Here is a 22,940-nt window from a genome sequence, read left to right on the forward strand (position 1 = left end):
CTCGTTTGTCCGAAGTAGCAATCCCTGTGGGATCGACCCGTTTGCCGCAACTATTTTCAACGATAGCTGTGCACTTGCGGTTTAATTAGGGTTAGATTAGTCTATTAATTTAGACCGACTAATTTCCTATCAAGTTTTTGGCACCGCTGCCGGGGATTGTAGTGGCACAATTGAGTTTTAAAGTCTTATTTATCGTGATTCGTAGTTTAAGTTTAGTCGTAGTTATATTAATTCGTAGTTTAGGTGTTTAATTTTAGTTATTTTTGCAGATAGTTAAGCAAAGATTTCTTCTTACAAGGTTGATAGTCGTGATTTTGTTGTGGACTTTGTGAAGTTGCTTGCTGTCGTCACCCGGCGTCGCAAGTGGCCCTTGAAGGCTCACGCCGGAGGTACGTCTCTTTCCTTTGTGGGCTTGAACTTTGTTTATTTTGTGTGTTTTGCTTGTTTTCATTATTTCTTGCATTTAGGATTGGTTAAGTCACCTTTGACCAGCCTTAGGCATCTTGCATTAGGACAAGTTTTAGCCCGCTCATTAGGAAAACCCTTTTGATACTTGGATCGAGTGATGGTGCTTTTGCACAAGAACTGGGAATCATGTTATTTGGGTTTAGGAGCAAATATATTAAACAATATTTAAAATTCAATCTGGGTTGAAATATTTGTTTGATATTGTTTGTGTGAGCATCGTTTGCATCATTTATTAGAGTCTTAGGTTTTAGAAGTGGTTTATGATTGAGACTCGATCCAATAATCCAGAGTTAGCACTATTTGATTCAGAAATTTAACGGACACTCCATAGAAGGATTAGAAATCTCGCCGAGCTAGAGATACCTATAACCTTTGTCGGCAATACACCAATTTTTGATGACATGGCTGACAATAATAATGACATTGTTGCCCAAGTACCTAGGTCTATTAAGGAATTCATATATCCTACTAAGACAACTCGACCATCTTGCATTGTTCCTCCACCGACCAATGCTAATAATTTCGAGTTAAAGCCCAATCTACTTGGGTTACTTCCTAAGTTTAGGGGTACGGATGAGGAAGATCCATATCTTCATGTAAGGGAGTTTGAAGATATTTGTGGGACTATGAAGCTTCAACAGTTTAGCGATGAGGCTATAAAGCTAAAGTTATTCCCTTTTTCCCTTAAGGAGAAAGCGAAGAGTTGGTTTCACACTCTTCCATCTAATTCCATAACTACATGGGAAAGATTATGCATTGTATTCTTAAAGAATTTTTTCCCTAATCATAAGGCAACTGCTTTTAGAAAAAAATTATCATCTTTTTGCCAAGCTGATGGAGAGTCATTATGGAAGTGTTTGGAGAGGTTCAATGACCTACTCTTGCAATGTCCTAACCATGGCCTAGAGAAGGGTAGGCTAATACAGATTCTCTATGAGGCTCTTGATTTTAGCTCTAAGGCTATGATTGAGACCATGAGTACTGGAGATTTCTGTGATAAGACTGTGGATGATGCATGGTCATTTTTAGAAGACGTTGCTGAAAATGTCCAACAATGGGAAACTAGTCGTGAGCCTAAAAAGGTGGCTAGTAGTACTACAAAGAATGTTCTGTTTCACGTTGATAAAGATTTTGACTCGAATGCCAAAATAGTTGCCTTAGTTAGAAGAGTTGAGGCTCTTGAGGTAGAAAAGGAGACAAAATCTCCAGCTCAAGTTAATAATGTTGAGACCCCTGGTTGTTTGTTGTGTTATAGTCTTGATCACGTGATTGATAATTGCCCTGGCATTACTGCGCAAGTTAATGCTTTTAATTTATACCAAAAGCCAGGCAATAATCCGTTTTCTAATACGTATAACCCTGGGTGGCGTAACCACCCCAACCTATCTTGGTCCAAGGGTATACATCAGGGTGGTCCAGTTAGTAATACAAACTCGGTGCAATAGTATACACCCCAACCACCTAAGCTGTCACCTTTAGAGGAAACTATGGCTCAATTAGCACAGACCACCATGAAACTTCAGGAAACGACCGATCGTTTATGCAAACCAGTCAAACGGCTACTCAGGAGAATGCTCAAGCCCTTAGGAAGTTGGAAGTTCAAATTGGTCAAATTGCTAATACTTTGAATGAGAGGGACAAGGGTAAGTTTCCTAGCCAACCAGTAGCTAATCCTAGGGGACAATTTTAAATAGGTTCTAACTTGAACCAAGGGAACCACCAGGAGCAAGCCAAGTCTATTACTATTCTTAGGAGTGGTAAACAGGTTGATAATAGGGTTGAGGTACCTAAGGATGGTGAGGTCGGATCTGATCCTATAGAGATTGAAAGGGAGGAGAATGACGTAAGTGGGACTACTAGTCGTAATACTTCCAAGGAGAGCTTAGAACCTCCTACTCCTGTGCAGACTAGTCTTATACCTTCTTATATACCAAAAGCTCCTTTTCCCCAACGGTTAGATCAGGCTAAGAAAGGTTCTAATTTGAGTGAGATGATGGAGCTGTTTATATAAGTTCAAATTAACATTCCATTACTTGATGCCATAAAACAAGTTCCTTCTTATGCCAAGTTTCTTAAAGATTTGTGCACACGGAAACGTAAGTTGAATGTGCACAAGAAAGCCTTCCTTACCGAGCAAGTGAGCTCCATTATCCAAAACCAAACCCCGCCTAAGTTTAGAGATCCTGGATGCCCTACTATTTCTTGCGTAATTGGTGATCATATGATTGAGAAGGCATTGCTAGATTTGGGGGCTAATGTTAATTTGTTGCCCTATTCGGTTTATTTACAGCTTGGTCTTGGTAAGTTAAAACCCACCACCATTACTCTTCAATTGGCGGATAGGTCTGTGAGAGTTCCACGGGGTATTATTGAGGATGTTTTGATTCAGGTTGACAAGTTTTATTTCCCTGTTGATTTTATTGTTCTAGATACTCAGCCTGTTCAGGACCCTAAGCACCACATTCTTGTTATCTTAGGTCGTCCATTCTTGGCCACATCTAATGCTATCATTAACTGCCATAATGGAGTGTTGAAGCTTTCTTTTGGTAATATGACTACTGAGCTTAACGTGTTTAATGTGGGTCAACAACCCCCTGAGCCTAATGATTTTTGGGAAGTTAATCTTATTGAGTCTGTGGTCCATAAGACTTTCTTAGAGAGTTATTCCGATGACCCTCTTGAGTCTTGTTTAGCTCATTTTGGCGGTGATTTTGATGTGGATAGTTCTATTTGTGAAGTTAATGCTTTGCTTGATGCTACCCCGATCTTAGATACTAATAAGTAGAAAACCAAGGTAGAACCTCTTTCTCCTTCTGAGTCTAACCCAGTTTCTTCCATAGATAGTCCTCCTAAGCTTGAGTTGAAACCATTACCTGATACTCTTAAGTATGTCTTTTTGGGGCCTGATGAGACCTTGCCAGTTATTATTGCTTCTAATCTTGATAGTGAACAAGAGAGTAAATTGCTTAGGGTTCTTAGAGACCATAAAATAGCTTTAGGGTGGACTATTGCTGATATTAATGGGATAAGCCCCACTGATTGTATGCATCATATTCATCTAGAGGAGAATGCTAGACCAACTCGTGAATTCCAGAGACGGCTTAATCCTAACATGAGAGAAGTAGTGAGAGCCGAGGTTCTCAAGTTGTTAGATGCGGGTATCATTTATCACATCTCTGATAGTCAATGGGTGAGTCCGGTTCAGGTTGTCCCTAAGAAGTCTGGTATTACGGTAGTTAAAAATGCGAATGGTGAGTTAGTTCCTACCCGTATGACTACTGGGTGGCGTTTTTGTATTGACTATCGTAAGTTGAATCTAGCCACTAGGAAAGATCACTTTCCTCTTCCTTTTATTGACCAAATGCTTGAACGGTTAGCCGGTCATAAGTATTATTGTTTTCTCGATGGTTATTCCGGTTATTACCAAATATGTATTACACCTGAGGATCAAGAAAAGACTACATTTACTTGTCCTTTTGGAACTTCGCCTTTCACCGTCAGATGCCATTTGGGTTATGTAATGCACCTGGTACCTTCCAGAGATGCATGCTTAGCATTTTTTCTGACATGGTAGAGAGGTTTCTTGAGGTGTTTATGGATGACTTATCTGTATTTGGTGATTCTTTTGATGAGGGTTTGCACCATTTGGAATTAGTGTTAATTAGGTGCAAGGAGAAGAATCTGGTGTTGAATTGGGAGAAGTGTCATTTTATGGTTCAACAGGGTATTGTTCTTGGTCATATTGTTTCTAGTAAAGGCATTGAGGTTGATAAGGCCAAGATTGATGTCATTTCTAGTCTTCCACCACCTAAGACTGTGAAAGATATTAGGTCTTTTTTAGGTCATGCTGGATTTTATAGGCGATTCATTAAGGACTTTAGCAAGATTTCTCGTCCCTTATGCAATTTATTTGGTAAGGACGTCGATTTTGTCTTTGATGATGATTGTTTGAAAGCTTTTGAGAAGCTTAAGCATTTATTGACTACCGCTCCTATCATACAACCACCTGATTGGAGTGTGCCTTTTGAGTTAATGTGTGATGCGTCGGACTATGCTATTGGGGCTGTTTTAGGTCAACGGTTTGATAAGTTGGCCCATGTAATTTATTATGTGAGTCGAACTCTTAATGATGCCCAAATGAATTACACTACAACAGAGAAGGAATTGTTAGCTGTTGTGTTTGCTTTAGAAAAGTTTAGGTTTTATCTTATAGGGTCTAAGGTTGTCGTGTTTACTGATCATTCGGCTTTGAAGTATCTTCTTTCTAAAAAGGATGCTAAACCGCGTCTTATTCGTTGGGTCCTCTTATTACAAGAGTTTGACATTGAGATTAGGGATAAAAAGGGTACAGAGAACGTGGTCGCTGACCACTTGTCTAGGCTTATAGTAGAGTCTTCTACTAGTCTTTTGCCTTTGAATGAGTCCTTCCCTGATGAGCAACTTTTTGGTGTCTCCCAGTTGCCTTGGTATGCAGATATTGTTAATTATCTTGTTATAGGTCAGTTTCCTTCTCATTGGAGAAAACAAGATAAATCTAAGTTTCTTGCTGAGGTTAAGTATTTTTTCTGGGATGACCCATACTTGTTTAAGTCATGCCCTGATCAGATTATTAGGAGATGTGTTCCGGAGAGTGAGTTTCGTAGTATTCTCTCCTTTTGCCATGACCATGCATGTGGTGGTCACTTTGGTCCTAAGAAGACGGCTGCTAAGGTTTTGCAGTGTGGTTTTTATTGGCCTACTCTCTTTAGAGATGCACATGAGTTTTGTTTAGGATGTGACCGATGCCAGCGTACGGGTAATATTTCCCATAGGAACATGATGCCTCTTTCCCCTATTTTGGTTGTTGAGCTTTTTGATGTATGGGGTATAGACTTCATGGGTCCTTTTCCTCCTTCCTTTGGTTATCTTTATATCCTCGTCGCGGTAGATTATGTTTCTAAGTGGGTTGAGGCGGTGCCATGTAAAATGAATGATTACAAGGTTGTAGTTAACTTTTTGAAATATAATATATTTTCTCATTTTGGTACTCGTCGTGCAATTATAAGTGATAATGGTACTCATTTTACACATCGTGCGTTTCAATCCTTAATGAAAAAGTACTCTATTACTCATAAACTTGCTACCCCTTACCATCCTCAAACTAGTGGCCAAGTTGAAGTATCTAATAGGGAAATTAAACGGATTTTAGAAAAGACGGTATGACTTGACCGTAAGGATTGGTCTCAACGTCTTAATGATTCCCTTTGGGCTTATAGGACTACTTATAAGACTCCCATTGGTATGTCTCCTTATAGGCTTGTGTTTGGGAAGGTATGTCATTTGCCTGTGGAATTAGAACATCATGCTTTCTGGGCCATTAAAACTTTTAACTTTGACATGCGTAGAGCAGGTTCACAACGTAAGCTTCAATTAAATGAGTTAGCTGAGTTAAGGAATGAGGCATATGAGAATGCCAAGATTTACAAGGAGCGGACTAAGATTTTTCATGATAAATCTATTCTTCGCAAGTCCTTTGAACCTAATCAAAAAGTTTTGCTATATAATTCTAATTTACGTCTTTTTCCTGACAAGTTACGTTCTAGGTGGACTGGTCCTTTCATCGTTAAAACTGTTTTTCCTTATGGAGCTGTTGAGTTAGAGGATCCTACGGATGGTCGTATGTTTAAGGTTAATGGTGAACGCTTGAAACCATATCTTGATGGTTTTGTTAATAAGGATGTGGAAGAAGTGGATCTTATTGATCCTGTTTATCATGACTAAATGAGTATGCTTGTTGTATTTTAGTAGTTTAGGTTTTGTTTTTCTTTTGTAAGAGTCGCTTCGTATTGTTCCCAAATATTTCATTCCAGCCCCTAGTCTCCATTTGGGTTAACCAATGAGAAACATATTATTGTGATTTTCAGGTTATGACAGGTTTTATATTTATGAAATGTCGAAAATGCAAAGGAGACTCTGTCAAAAAAAATTCAATTTTGGGGCATTCATTTTGTGTTTAGTTGGCAGACAAAATTCTAATCTAAGAATTAGGTGTGCGAAGCATTCGTTTGCTAGAGACGTTAACTGTAGCGCTTATGGGAGGCAACCCATGTTTTTATTTTTGTTGAGTCTTTTGTGCACATGTATCATGCATTCCACTCTAGCACCTTTTCTCTGACTTTTTGGAGACGTGTAACTCCATGGGATGAGACACGTGACACATTTTAGTCATTGTAGTAACTTGGTTCCTCTTTTATATTATCATTTGTTATATCTTTTGTGAGGTACTAATTTCTACAGGTGACTCAAAGATATTATTTTACTTTGATATTATTTTGGTAACCTCTTTCTTTATATACTTTTACTTGTCCATGTTGTTATCTTTTAAATTACGCATCTGTTTTAACATTGAGGACAATGTCTATAAGAAGTTTGGGGGTGGGAACAAAATGTTTGTTTAGCGAAAAATAAATATGTCTAACATGGTATGATTAATGGTGATTTCCTATGATGAGAATTTAAAAAAAATTTGATTTCTAAAGCCACTGATTTTCAAGGAATCTATGAAGTTAAGAGTCACTTTTGAAGTCATTGTTGTTTTTAGACTATTTTCTACCTCTAGAAATAGATTTTGTTGATGAAAGTCTAAGCCAAAGTAGAATATGCACTATTAGCCACCTGATACATGTCAAATTGAAGAGTAATTTAATCTCCTAGTGCACTAGAAGAGGAATATAGAGACTTAACCGTGAGACTTGAGCCTTTGAATTTCTTGGAGAGTTTTTACGTAAATTCTGAGTCCAAGTTGACTCAATCATTCTTCTGTGCTTAAATTCGTTGTATGGTCTCATTTTTTCTTAATTTAGTCGATCACGAAGTGACATCAACTGGGAAGATAGCCATTAGGTCTTGTAGTCTATTCGAAACGGAATATCATACTAATAAGTCAAAGTAGTAAGCCAATTAGCCTTTATCTATACCACCTAATAGGATTTTCATGTTAACCCTTTTGAAGCCTTATATATTAAGCCTTTTCTTCTCAAACCAACTATACTTAACCCAACTCCAGATAAGGAGTGTAAACCCATATTATTGGCCTTACCCATATTTCTGAGAATTTCTAAAAGACTAAGGAGAAAGCTAGAAGAAAGAAGATTCGGAAGGAAAATTTACCAAAATCAAATGAAGAAAATCATTCCTTTTGCTCACAGTGATTCAATAGAAAAGAAAGAAAAAAAAAAAAAAATAAATAAAAAAAAATATATATATATATATATATATATATATATAAAAAAAAAAAAAAAAAAAAAAAAAAAAAAAAAAAAAAGAGAAATCATTGAGCAGAAGTAGTGAGAAAGTCAAGTAATGTGATCTACAAAGTGAAGAAATTTTCCATGAAAGTCAAGTACAAGATGGTCTTTAGTTTATTCTCAGAAATTTTTTATTCCTTTTTACCATTTTCTTGTTAACCTATCCTAAGCCCCGTCTTAATACCCAGGCTTATCACAAAAGTATGATATGAAGTGTAGAATAGGTGAGAGGATGCTAAAGTGAAGGACCCGACACTTCACATGTGATTGATGTTCTTTCCATGAGACTAATTTGTTTTTGAAATTTCATAAGTCCGTCTTTCTGGCTAAATATGTGGGATGTTCTATTATTTTACTCATTTCCCTGCATACAGAGGTAAAAATTGAAAACTTATCTAAAGGAGAGACTTTCTTGTGAGTGTATAAATGGTGAGGATTGAGGTTGATATATTCTTTGGATAGTAAGTTAGGAATTCCGTTACTTGGATAAGAGATTGTATTACTTTGGCTAAACACACACACACGCTTTGGGTTTAGAAAGTAGTCCATGATTTCTATCTTTGGAAGTAGTAATGCGTCTTGGTGATAATGATGGAAACTGTGATAATTAATGATTTTTGAATTTGTTTATCAGTGGGAGAAAAAGTTTATTTGTATCTATGAGAAAATTATATCACCATTGGTTATACTATGTTAATGTTTGAGGGTACCGTTTCTGAAAACCTTCATGAGACTAAACTCGTCCACTAGGGGTAACCTAGGGGTTTAAAAGGCTTGTTACACATGCTAAGTGTAATCGTGATTCCTACGAAAGTGAGTTAGGATTTTTGTTTTTGCTATTAGCTTAGTTTGAGCTTTGCTCGAGGACTAGCAAAATGTAAGTTTGGAGGTATTTGATAAACATGTAAATGCTATATTATTATTCCCAATTTTATATTAGTTAGTCTAATTAATTGATTACTTTTATATAATAAAGTGTGTTTCCGGTGAATTTGTAGAAAATAGGTGTAATACATTAAAATGACGTAAAGGTTGCAGCATTGGTGTCATGGTTAGAACTCAAGTAAATGTGGTTGTGCAACTGCATACTTATATATCATAATCTTGAAGTGGCATGGTGTGCTGGCTTTGGGAGTTTGGTGGCATGAAATATATATTAGATGGTTTGGGGTCAAAATATTCAAGATTGGGCTTAAAGCATCAGGAAGTGAAGACGTAAAGCCCAAGGAAGTTTGGATGAGCACGCCAGTAAGGGTATGGACCAAGTCATAAGCTCAAAGTTACATGACTCAAGAATAAAGAAGGTGTAGATTTGTTTGATTAGAATCATTAGACTATGGACTGAATATTGATCCAAAGTGACCCATGACCAAGAACTAAGGACCGGCCCATGTGCACCCAATTAAACATAAGCACACACTACTACCTAACTTACCGACTGGACCACTTGATCAGAACATTCTATTCCTTCGTCTCTCACTCACGAACAGGAACAAAAAACCCATCCCTCAAGTTTCGGTGATCGAACCCCCGAACCAATCGAGCACTACACATCCTACCATTCTTCCATACATCCACTTTCACTTGATCAAGACTCTCTATTCTCAATTGCACTAAAACCCAACAGGAAACAAAAGACCGACTTCCACTCAAACTGATCCAATCCAGAATCTCTCGCCACCGACTTCGAATTCCATTCGAAATCAAACACTGCCCTAACCAATCCATTATATATAGAAGAGAGAAACAGTAGAGGGGGGCGCTCCAAAACACAGAAGACAGAACATAACACCGGAGAGCCGAAGAGCGAGAATTGGATACGCACGAAAATCGAGAACGAGACGAAGGAAAGCCAAGGAGATTTCACTGTCGACATGAGTTCTCCTAACCTTTACTTTATTTTTAGTTTGATTATTATGTGTAGCTAAACTATTAGCTAGGGCTTAGATGAAGCCCTAGACTTGCGTAGGTTTTTTATGTTTAATTAGTTTACTGTTCTCGGAATTTAAAGATTAAACTTGATTGATTTCTTTAGATAGTAATAGGATTACTTTCATTAATTATATCTTGCATGTTTTCATGTCTCGACTAATTAATAGTTAGATTATTCTCTTATTAATATCAATGCACTACGTTTATCGTTTAAATAAATCTGTGAAGAGTTGTTCTATAAAAAGACAACTCTTGCTAGGAATTTATATTTTCGTTTGCTGAAATTCAATCAATCTAATAAATATAAGAGTTTCATGATCACATCTTCGAGCAAGCAAGGGTTACCTTTCCCTCATGCTACTCGTAATTAAAAGAGAACTATAAACTGATTTGACTAGGATAACCTATAACGGTCTAGGGTGGATTCGAATGCCTTAGTGTTTTCTTCGTTAATAGTTAATCCATTTAATTTATTACTTTCGTAGTAATTAGTTAATTTTAGTTAATAATAATTCCAATTTTCTATAAAACAATATTGTCGAATTAGGTTAGGTAATATTTTAGTACTCGTTTGTCCGAAGTAGCAATCCCTGTGGGATCGACCCGTTTGCCGCAACTATTTTCAACGATAGCTGTGCACTTGCGGTTTAATTAGGGTTAGATTAGTCTATTAATTTAGACCGGCTAATTTCCTATCACTTCCACAAGCCAAAAGTTGCAGTTTCTTGGGATACATGGTGAAAGACATTATCATCAATCCACTATCGAATGTACCCAATTGCTTTTCTGTCAAGCTTGCTCCACTCAGCCGCAGCAACCAATTTTTGTCTTTCTCCTCCATTCTCAATGGGTTGTGCCAAGTCCTTGCAATAAAGCAAGTCTTCCATCTTGGCTTTCCAAATGGTGTAGTTCTTCCTATTCAGACTCGTCATGCGAGTGTTCATGGAATTGTCCATCTCTACAAGTTATTTAAACTCAAATCTTCTCTTAGGAGTTTTGTCAAACACTTTCCGACCAAGATTTGGATAACACCCTAAGCTAATCTAACCTGACTCTGATACCACTTGTTGGGGTTTATACCGATACCAATCGATCCCCACTACACAGATAACTTGTACTAGGATCAATAACAACTCCAAACAACAATCTAAATATTCCCTATAACCAAACTAACATGCCCAAATCGCTAAACAACTATTCACAACAAATAATAATATAAAACAGTAAAAGCATACCACAACACAAAGATATACCGTGGTTCGGCCAATTGTGCCTACTTCCACAAGAGCTAATCCTTTTATAAAGTAGGAAGGAAGATTACAATCACTCCTTTCAGTCTCTCACCTTACTAGATCACTCCTCTCTCTTTACAGGGTTATTTCTCTATAAAGGTTCTCTCTCAATCTTGATTGCTTTCAAGATTGGGTTTCCTCTCTGTGTGTTGTGTCTTTTTCATGTCTTGCATGTGTTAGGTTTTGCTAAAAACCTAAACCTTATATTGCAAACTCGCGGTTTCGCAAAAATAGAAATCCTGACGAAAATAGGCATGGGCACAGGCGCGCCTTGGGCAATGCCAAAGTCTAGCGCGCGCGCCCTAAAAACATTGGAGGTCGTCCAAGGCATGGGCGCGGGGCGCTGACAAGCTTCTTTTTGTGTGTGAGATGGTATATGGATGATGTAGACAGATGATGTAGATGGATGATGGGCGTTGAACAAAATAGAAGCGTATCAAAACCTAATAATCCCTCAATATGTAAAGGATGAGTAGGGTATCGTTCCACTTTTAAGTGTATATTTATATGAAGGACAGGACTGGAAAGGGGGTTTGAGGAATTAAAAACTATTATTATAGATATTGTAGATTCTAATGCTAAACTAAACTAAACTAAACTAAACTAACTAAACTATTGAAAATTTATAAGAGAGGGAATTCAAGAGATTAGAATCCACCAATACTTTTGATTCAATGACCTTTTGCTTCATGGTTGTTCTCACAAGTAGACTACAATTAGGCAATCGAGCGAGTGTCGATGCCCTCTTGGATGAAACATCGTTAACGAATAACTCTACTTAAGGTTGTTCCTATATTTATGCTATTAATATCTTCTTACTTTTTATGTGAGTTTAGGCAGCTATTCAATGAATCACCATCTAAGGCAAATACAAGGAATACTTCCCTTACTCTAAAACACTACACAACTAGAAGAAAAATAGATAATAATAGTATAATATTCAATTACAATAAATAAAACCATATTCTAGCATGATATTCGATTGCAATAAATAAAAGCATGTCACTAGAAAATATTCAATTGCAATAAATAAAACCCTAAACTAGCATGATATTCGATTGCAATAAATAAAAACCTTAATCTATACTTCCATCCCCTGGTCTGGGCAATGGTACTAATAACTAAAAACATAAATAACTAACCTGATTGAAGAACACCATGAACCAAAAGAATCAACAAACCCTAAGCATCGGCTTCATCTTCTCCCTTGAAGAAGAAGATTAGCCTTCCATAAAGAAGGAAGAACATGAAGAACGAGAAGAAGAAGAGTCAAAGAACATAAGACTAGAAAGACTAATTTATTAAGACTCGGCTAGTTAAAACCGAATCTTTTATTATTAATCTCTCTCTGCCTCAAGTTCTGGAGAGAAGAGTATAAGTGAATTGGCAAATTACATGAGGCACTTAGGTCCTCTATTTATAGGGGTTACAATGAGTTCTAGAAGCATTCCAAACCGTCATTTGTTTCCTAATACAAATAGACTTCTTTCAGAGTCCAACTTTGTCTCCAAAACTGAGAAGGAATTGGCTACAGTGTCATTTCATGCGTCTGGACATGAGCAATGCGCCTGGATGCGCGATCCGTGCGTCCCAGACGCAAGCAATGCGTCTGGACGCGCGATCCATGTTTCCCAGATGCAGAAGTCTATTTTGTCTCTTCTGCTCTATCTTTCTATCCTTTTTTGCGAGCTTTGGTCCAAGTAATGAATCCTTTGGCCTTGGGCTTCCAAATAGGCTTTAAAATAGGTCCAAGTCGCAACTTTAATAGCTTCAATTCCTTGGCCTTCTCCATGATTGTCCACGGGCTTCCCATGTGATCCTTAATGCTCAAAATTCCTCCGTTTTACCCCTTTTTCTCTAATATTCCACAAAACTCTCTCTTTCACCTGTAGAATCTTAAAACATAACTTACAAACACTATTAGTCCACTAAGATGGCTAAACAAGAGGCATAATCGAGGGTTAAATTGCACTTTTTAAGCACTTATCAGGCGTGCCTTGAGCAAGCTGAACTTCTTTTCTCCTCATGTGAGGGATAACTCCAACAGTATGCCCTGACCAACCTATGAGGATCTGGGGTCTTATCCTTCTGATAAGTGCTCAAAAAGTGCTATTTAACCCTCGATTATGCCTCTTGTTTAGACATCTTAGTGGACTAATAGTGTTTATAAGTTGTGTTTTAAGATTCTACAGGTGAAAAAGAGAGTTTTGTAGAATATTAGAGAAAATGGGGTAAAACGGAGCAATTCGGAGCATTAAGGATCACATGGGAGGCCCGTGTACAATCATGGAGAAGGCCAAGGAATTGGAGCTATTAAAGATGCAACTTGGACCTATTTTAAAGCCTATTTGGAAGCCCATGGCCAAAAGATTCGTTGCTTGGACCAAAGCCCGCAAAAGAGGATAGAAGGATGGAGCAAAAGAGGGAAAATAGACTTCTGAGTTTGAGACTCATGGATCGTGAGTCTAGACTCAATGCTCGCATCTGGGAAGGCTAATCTCGTTCTTCGTGTTCTTCTTTCTATATGGAAGGCTAATCTTCTCCTTCAAGGGAGGAGATGAAGCCGGTGCTTAAGGTTTAATGATTCTTCTGGTTTATGGTGTTCTTCAATCAGGTTAGTTCTTTATGTTTTTAGTTATTAGTTCCATTGCCCACACCAGGGGATGGAAGTATAGATTAAGGTTTTTATTTATTACAATTGAATATCATGCTAGTTTAGGGTTTTATTTATTGCAATTGAATATTTGCTAGTAACATGCTTTTATTTATTGCAATTGAATATAATGCTAGAATATAGTTTTATTTATTGTAATTGAATATTATACTATTATTCTCTACTTTTCTTCTAATTGTGTAGTGTTTTAGAGTAAGGGAAGTATTCCTTGTGTTTTCCTTAGATGGTGATTCATTGAATAGCTGCCCAAGCTCACATAAAAGGAAAGAAGATACTAGTAATATGAACATAGGAACAACCTTAAGTAGAGTTAATTGTTAACGATGTTTCATCCAGGAGGGCATCGGCACTCGCTCGATTGCCCGATTGTAGTATACTTGGAGAACAACATGAAGCAAAAGGTCATTGAATCAAAAGCATTGGTGGATTTGAATCTCTTGAATCTATCTCTCTCATATTCTCTCCCTATTTCCAATTCTTAGTTTTAGTATAAGTTTAGTTAGTTAGTTTAGTTTAGTTTAGTTTAACATTAGAATCTACAATATCTATAATAATAGTTTTAATCCCTCAAACCCCCTTTCCAATCCTGTCCTTCATATAAACATACACTTAAAAGTGGAACGATACCTTACTCATCCTTTACTTATTGAGGGATAATTAGGTTTTTATATGCTTCTATTTTGTTCAACGACCATCATCTATCTACATCACCCATACACCATACATACACAAAAAGGAGTGAGTGTCAAATGGCGCCGCTGCCGTTTTAAGTTGTTTATGTTTAACGTTTTCTTTCAAGAGTAGAACTTTGGATCTTGAGGCAATTTTAGTCGCATCATCCAACCTTTTGAGAAAGAGAGAAGCTTGAAGGACATCTCGAAGACAAGATCTACCATCCAGGTTAGTCGAATCTTCATTCTTTTTATTGCTTTCTTAGTATAGTTGCATCATAGTTTAGTTTATTGCTTTCTAGTATAATTGAATTTAGGATCTTTTCAACAATTGAAGTTGTAAGCCAACACAGCGAAATATCAAACTCTAGTGTTTCTTGTCTGAATCTTGACAAACGGACTATTGTCTGTGGGACGTGGTACTTAAGCAATCCAAGTGATTCACCATAACCCTAGAAGAGACGACTTTTAGACACAACGGGCGAGATACTAGCTGCAAAGCCCAACCAAGTTGAAGGAAAGTAGTTTTGCATATTAGTATAATTAGAATAGTTGCATATTAGTTTAATTGCATTCAAGCATAATAGGATAGTTTTCATCATCTTTGCATAGCAAGAATACTAGACGGGATTGATATAATGGCGCGACGAATGATGGAGTTGTTTTGGACACCAATAATCCACGAAGCTATCCCACCCATGCAAGCCTGTGAGAGGAAGAAGTTGAAGCGATTTCTATTCGCCAATCATTGGAAACCCACCCAAAAGGTATTGTTTTTCCGAAACGCGAGAAGCTAACCGGTTTGAGCTTAGAGCATCGGTAATCTCTATGCTTCCAAAGTTCAACGGTTCGCATAATGTTCACCTTATGTTCACATGAACAAATTTCTATCGATCCTCGGAACTTTCAAGAACCGAATATCGGGGATGAGAGTATCAAGTTAATTTTTTTCCACTCTCACTCGAAGGTAAAAGCATCCGAATGGTTAACTACCGCGGTAGATCAATTCAATCAACAACCTGGAGAAGTTAAGAACAAAGTTTATGAACAAGTTCTACCCACCCCAGAAGACATATGCCATGCAGCAAGCCATCAGCAATTTCAAAGGGAAGGTGACTGAAGAATATCATCAAAGCTAGGAGAAATTCAATAATCTGCTAGTCTCATGTCCACATCATGGTTATGATAAGAGCATACTGGCTCATTTTTTCTTCCGAGGACTTTCTACTATGAACAAGCAGATGATACAGTCAATGCACAAAGGCAAGTTTACATCAATGGATGGAGAGGAAGCTTACAACTTTCTTGAGAATTTAGCTGAAGAAACACAACAATGGACTACTAGCAACGAGGATGTCGCTAGCATGGAGGGGGAGGCAAAGCAATTTGGTTACCAAGCACATGAACAATCAGATCAAGAACTGAAGTCTACATTGGCCAGCCTTGGCCACCAGCATTGAAACTTTGAGTAAGAAATTCAACCAGTTCTCCATGAATCCCTCCAAGATCAACAAGTCTCAAGCTAAATCTCTCCCAATCATGCAAGCTAGCCAATACTGCGAAGTCTGTTCGGACACTTCCCATCCAACTCTAGAATGTCCTGGTTACTATAAACATGCATCAGTTAGAGAGTACAATATAAACTCATTTCAGAGGCCCAACCAAGGTGGTAATAACTTTCAAGGTAATTATTGGAGACAGAATGCTGGACCCCTAGGTTCTCAAGATCAAAGTTATATTCCACAGACAAGTCAAGTTTCACAATTGGTCCCTCAACAACAATTATACTCTCAACAAAATTCCAATACAAGTGGAGAGTTAGTGCCTGATCCTAGGAGAAATTATGCCGCGACTGCCAACCCTCGGAGAATGCAATTACTTTGCTATCACAGAAAAATCAGAAGTTTGAAAGTGTTCTAGAGCTTCTTGCACAGTCCTCATTTCAATCTCCGCAATCTCGGGCAAGTCAATGTTCTAGAATGGAGTCTCTAGAGGCTAAGGTCGACCAACTCACCACTTTGCTTTGTGCGTAAAAGACACAAGCCACTCAACCTAGCTTATTGGAACCAATATTGAAGAGTGAAGATGTATGCCACATTGGGACAACTTCTAGTATTGATCACCTCCATGATCATGTTAGCTCGATTACTACTCTCGGTCGGGGATTAAAGATAGACAACAAGGTTGACTTACCTTCTCATGATGACATTGCTTCTGAGCAATCGGTCAAGATTTCAAATGAAGTTCAAAAGGAAGTGGGGAAATCCTTTCCACTCCCATTTGTCAAGATGACCAAGACAAGATATGCAAGAATGCCAAAGAGAAAGAAAAGCGGAACACATCTTGATGTGTTTGTACCAAAGGCACCTTTTCCTATATTTTTTTGCTCAAAGCAAAAACAAAACAATTTTAGAGATGAAAGAGGCATTTGAGAAAGATAACATCAATATCCCCTTTCTCAAAGCGATCAAGCGATTGCCATCATATGCCAAATTCTTGAAGGATGCATGCAACATAAAGAGAAGTACTCATGTTCCAAAGCGCGTTTCTAGGCGGACAAACAATATCTATTATCCATCGACAAGCTCGGTCAAGCTCAAAGATCTAGGAAGTCCTACAATATCATGCAAGATAGGAGAAAAATTCACGGGTAATGCTCTTTTAGACCTTGGTGCTAGTGTTAATCTCTTGCCATATCATGTGTACCAAGCGTTGGGCCTGGAGAACCTAAAGCCTACAAAAGTCAAATTAAAGTTAGCTGACCATTCTACCAAGATTCCCAGAGGCATAGTTGAGGATGTTCTTGTTCAAGTAGCCGATTTCTACTATCCAGTGGATTTCATTGTGATAGACACCTAGGAAGCCTTTGATAAAATTCCAATTATTCTAGGCCGACCTTTCCTCGCTACCGCAAAAGCTTTGTTAAATTGTTACAACGGTGAAATGAAGATCAACTTTGGTAAGATGTCCATGGACATAAATATCTTTCACATGTTATATAAGGATTGTGATGAAGCCGAAGGTGGAGAGGTGTACTTCCTTGATAGCATGATACAAGAATTCGTCCCATTCGAAGATACAATTGAAAGTGCTCAATCTACAAAAACTATGATGAACACGAGAACCACACCACCACGGCGTTGCTAGCCATGTTCTTAGAATCTCTACAAAAATTCAGGATTTAAGTGAGCATAATGGAAAATTGATAGAGAGTATCATCACGTTGAGAAGATGAACTCTACATTTCAGGATGAACAACATACTTCTGCCCAGAAAAATCAGTTACTAGAGAATCAGCTTAAAGAAGTTTTGGAAAAACAACAGAATCTAGAAACTGAAATGAGTCTTCAAAAGCGCAGAAAGTGAACCATATTGATAAGGAGAATTGCCTTTGTTGAAGCCTCTTCTACACCATTATTATGCGAGCGAGAGAAGTATGTGAACCCGGTCTACGCCCACCCTGGCGTAGTCGGCCGGATATCCATTATCATCAACTGTGTGGTGGTAAAGGGCACATCGATATTATTGTCTGTTAGAAAGAAAGATTTTTAAGTCAATTTTCTACACGGAGGAACCACAAGGCCTATCACAAAATCATCAGACCTGAAATAGTTCAAGGTAGAGAAGCAACTTCACCATCAATCTTTCCGACATATCAAGGAGTATTTTTGACAACCCACAAGGTGAGACCTCCTCGTCTTCCAAACATTAAATTCGATTTGGGTAAGAAAATCTGATCTCCTCACTCCAAATTGATAATGCATGATATACTAGTCTTGAGGATTTGACTATAAAGGACTCAAAAGTCTTGAGAATCTGACTTTAAAAGACTCACATTACGTCTTGGGGATCTGACGTAAAAAGACCTAAAAATTTGTTTCTTGAACTAATTCTAATATTCGGCATCAATGGTAATATCCTACCTTTTTCTCATCCATTTCATTTACTTCTTTATACATTAAGGTCAATGCATGCATAAGTACGGGGAGGGTGTACTTGAGAAGTACTTGAGAAATGAATTTTGAAAATTAGTTTTCAAAAACAAAAATATTTTTGTTTCTATATCAGTAGCATGAGAAAAATGAATTTTAATGATGAGTTTGGGATATATATTCTATACTGCTTAGTGTTGAGTTTGATAGATAGTTGATATTATTGATTTCATTACCGCTTAGACTATTTATTATGCTTGGACATAGTTCTTGTTGATAGAATTCTTTATCAAGGCACCACCATAACACTTGATCAGTTTTGTATACTTTTGCTAGAAGAGAGATTTAAACCCCTAATAAACTGGAAGTAGAATTTTTAGACTTAGCCCGTGAGACTTGAGCTTTATACCCATTCTTTGGAGAGTTTTTACGAAAAATCTGAGTCTTAGAGACTCAACATCTTTAAGTTCTTTATGTCATTGTAATATAGTCTTATTATTCATTTATTTGGTTAATCACGAAGTGACATCAACTGGGGAGATAGCCATTAGGTCTTGTAGTCTATTCGAAATAGAGTATCATACTGATAAGTCAAGTAGTGAACCTATTCAGCCTTTATCCCACCTAGTAGGACCATCATGTTAAACCCTTTTGAGCCGTACAATAAGCCATTTTCTTTCATTTAACCCTTTACCCGTCACCCAACTCCAGACAAAGAGTATAGCCAAAATCTTTATCAACCATACCCATATGTTTCTGAGGATACGAGGGGCACAAAGAGGAAGAAAGACCACAAAAGGAAGATTACAAGAAAATATCAGAGAGATACAATGAAGTCCATCATTCTGATCAAAGTGAAAGAAGCTAGTGGAAAACAAGCATATCCAGTACTAATCAAGGATATACCACTGAGTCTTAAACAAAAAAAAAAAAAAAAAAAAAGAATGGATGGAAAAGCTAAGACAAAGGAAAAATTTTCTCTGCAATACAGAATTTGAAGAAATCTTCCAAAGAAAGAAGCAAAACTCTTAGTGTTTTTCAGAAACAACCTTAGAATCCTTTTTACCTTTCCTTCATAAACCAATACCCAAGCCATGTTACAACCCATGACTTATCACTACAGTATGGTACGAAGTCTAGAATAGGTGAGAGGATGCTAAAGTGAATGACTCGACACTTCATATGTGATTGACATTCTTTCCATGAGACTACGTTTATTCAGAAGTCGGTTTTTCAAGGTAGTATGTGGGATGTTCGTATGCATTATTCTTTTCCCCACATATATGAGGTAAAATAGTAGACCATCTTCTGAGAGATTCTTTATTGAGAGTATGACTGGTGAGGATTGAAAGTCGAGATTATCTGTCTAAAGGTAAACTAGGGATTCCGTTTCTTGGATAGGAGAGTATAGAAAATTGACTAAGTACACACATAAGCCTTGATTGAGAATTTTTGTCAATTTTTACTATCTCTCATCATAATCTATGAGTCTTTGCAGCAATGTAGTTAGCAATGGAGATTGTCTATTGGAGTAAGCACTAAGTGGGTAAGGAATTTCTCTCTCTGAAAAATACTATCATTCTTGAACATGCTATTGATTGATTTTGTGGGTATATCACCTGAAAACCCTCACGAGACTACAACTCGTCCTTTTTGGGAAACTTAAAGGTTTAAAGCCTTGTTGCATATGGTAAATGCAATCGCGATGCCTGCGAAACTGAGTTAGGATTTTATTTTTGTTATTAGGATATGATTTTGATCACTTATCTATTTTTTTATCTTATTTGCTAAGAGACTAGCAAAAGGCTAGTTGGGAGTTGTGATAAGTGCTCAAAAAGTGCTATTTAACCCTCGATTATGCCTCTTGTTTAGCCATCTTAGTGGACTAATAGTGTTTATAAGTTGTGTTTTAAGATTCTACAGGTGAAAAAGAGAGTTTTGTAGAATATTAGAGAAAATGGGGTAAAACGGAGCATTAAGGATCACATGGGAGGCCCGTGGACAATCATGGAGAAGGCCAAGGAATTGGAGCTATTAAAGATGCAACTTGGACCTATTTTAAAGTCTATTTGGAAGCCCAAGGCCAAAGGATTCGTTGCTTGGACCAAAGCCCGCAAAAGAGGATAGAAGGATGGAGCAAAAGAGGGAAAATAGACTTCTGAGTCTGAGACTCATGGATCGTGAGTCTAGACTCAATTAATGCTCGCATCTGGGACGCATAGATCGTGAGTCCAGATGCATTTCTTGAGTCTGAGACGCATGGATAATGAGTCCAGACGCATTAATCGACACTGTAGCCAATTCCTTCTCAGTTTTGGAGACGAAGTTGGACTCTGAAAGAAGTCTATTTGTATTAGGAAACAAATGACGGTTTGGAATGCTTCTAGAGCTCATTGTAACCCCTATAAATAGAGGACCTAAGTGCCTCATGTAAGGGGCCAATTCACTTATATTCTTGTCTCTAGAACTTGAGACAGAGAGAGATTAATAATAAAATATCGGTTTTAACTAGCTGAGTCTTAATAAATTAGTCTTTCTAGTCTTATGTTCTTCGACTCTTCTTCTCGTTCTTCGTGTTCTTCTTTCTATATGGAAGGCTAATCTTCTCCTTCAAGGGAGGAGATGAAGCCGGCGCTTAAGGTTTAATGATTCTTCTGGTTTATGGTGTTCTTCAATCAGGTTAGTTCTTTATGTTTTTAGTTATTAGTTCCATTGCCCACACCAGGGGATGGAAGTATAGATTAAGGTTTTTATTTATTACAATTGAATATCATGCTAGTTTAGGGTTTTATTTATTGCAATTGAATATTTGCTAGTAACATGCTTTTATTTATTGGAATTGAATATAATGCTAGAATAGAGTTTTATTTATTGTAATTGAATATTATACTATTATTCTCTACTTTTAATCTAATTGTGTAGTGTTTTAGAGTAAGGGAAGTATTCCTTGTGTTTGCCTTAGATGGTGATTCATTGAATAGCTGCCCAAGCTCACATAAAAGGAAAGAAGATACTAGTAATATGAACATAGGAACAACCTTAAGTAGAGTTAATTGTTAACGATGTTTCATCCAAGAGGGCATCGGCACTTTTCTCGATTGCCGATTGTAGTCTACTTGGAGAACAACATGAAGCAAAAGGTCATTGAATCAAAAGCATTGGTGGATTTGAATCTCTTGAATCTATCTCTCTCATATTCTCTCCCTATTTCCAATTCTTAGTTTTAGTATAAGTTTAGTTAGTTAGTTTAGTTTAGTTTAGTTTAACATTAGAATCTACAATATCTATAATAATAGTTTTAATCCCTCAAACCCCTTTCCAATCCTGTCCTTCATATAAACATACACTTAAAAGTGGAACGATACCTTACTCATCCTTTACTTATTGAGGGATAATTAGGTTTTGATACGCTTCTATTTTGTTCAACGACCATCATCTATCTACATCACCCATACACCATACATACACAAAAAGGAGTGAGTGTCACCTTCTCAGTAAAAGCATCCACATTTATATTATCCCCTCTGTAACTTGGTAGCTTAACTTCATCCCTGTCCTCAAAATTATCTGATCTCGGCTTCGCAAATTGCCTAGCCATTCTCCCAACCTAAAATAGAATTACCTCAAATTACAAAACATCTTCTGTCTTAAACGTATCCATGAAATTTGCAAACAGAACATTTAATTAAAGTTAACCTTAATTATAGTTTCACTTCATAACAATGTACAAAATATGGTAAACATTCAGCACTTAATTGAATAAACATAAGGTAAACATTAACCTAACTTAGACAAAAAGAACTAAGATTAACTATCAAGTAAGACTCAAACTTAAATGCAACTGGAATAATATATTGGTAAGGTGAATGATCCGGAAGTAAAATCGTTTCTAGAGAAGTGTTTACTCCCTGCAAATCAGAGATTGCCAGCAAAGGAGCTTCTAAAGGACCCTTTCCTACAAGTTGAAGGATTTTCTGATGTTCAGAATAAAGCAGCCTATGTTTCAGCTTATTGGAGTTCACCAACATGCAAAGTTCTTGAGCATTTGAAGCTTATTGAGATCTATCATGATGATATTGAGTCTCAAAATTCAACTATTACGACAGAAGCTAAAGGTTCTGATATGTGGACAAACGAAAACAATAAGAAGTGTTCTGTCAGCACATCTATGTCTAATGTTACAGGACCTATGGAATATAGTGGAGATGTTCTTGCTGGAGTTAAAATTGGCACAAATATATTAACATGGCCAGCGACGCTTCTTCTGTTATGGATGACCAAAGTGATGATGAAGAGTATAGAAAGGAAGTGGAACAAATTAAATTCCAATATCAGCAAGCATTGAATGAAATATCAGTGAAAAGGCATCAAGCTATCATGGAAGCAAATAAGAAGAGATTGTCATGGATAAAATAGAAGGTTTAGCATATTATTTCATAATCCAGACCAGCGATGCTTCTTCTGTTAGTTGTATACTTATATATGACCAAAGTGATGATAAAGAGCACAGAAATGAAGTGGAGCAAATTGAATTGCAACAACATCAATCACTAAAGGAAATATCAATGAAGAGGCATCAAGCAGTACGTCATGGAAGCAAAGCAAATATTGTCACGGAAAAGAATAGTGCAAATTTAGCAGATTTGATGCAACTCCGCTCAAAGATGGGAGTGGTAATTGAATAA

At 37.2% G+C, this 22,940-nt stretch overlaps 1 pseudogene; it reads left to right on the top strand.

The window, feature by feature from the left end:
• Positions 1-1,415: 1,415 nt before the first annotated feature.
• Positions 1,416-22,940, top strand: LOC147492611 (uncharacterized; annotated as a pseudogene).

Source organism: Coptis chinensis, chromosome 6 (assembly GCF_015680905.1).
Source record: "Coptis chinensis isolate HL-2020 chromosome 6, ASM1568090v1, whole genome shotgun sequence".
NCBI classification, from domain to species: Eukaryota; Viridiplantae; Streptophyta; class Magnoliopsida; order Ranunculales; family Ranunculaceae; genus Coptis; species Coptis chinensis.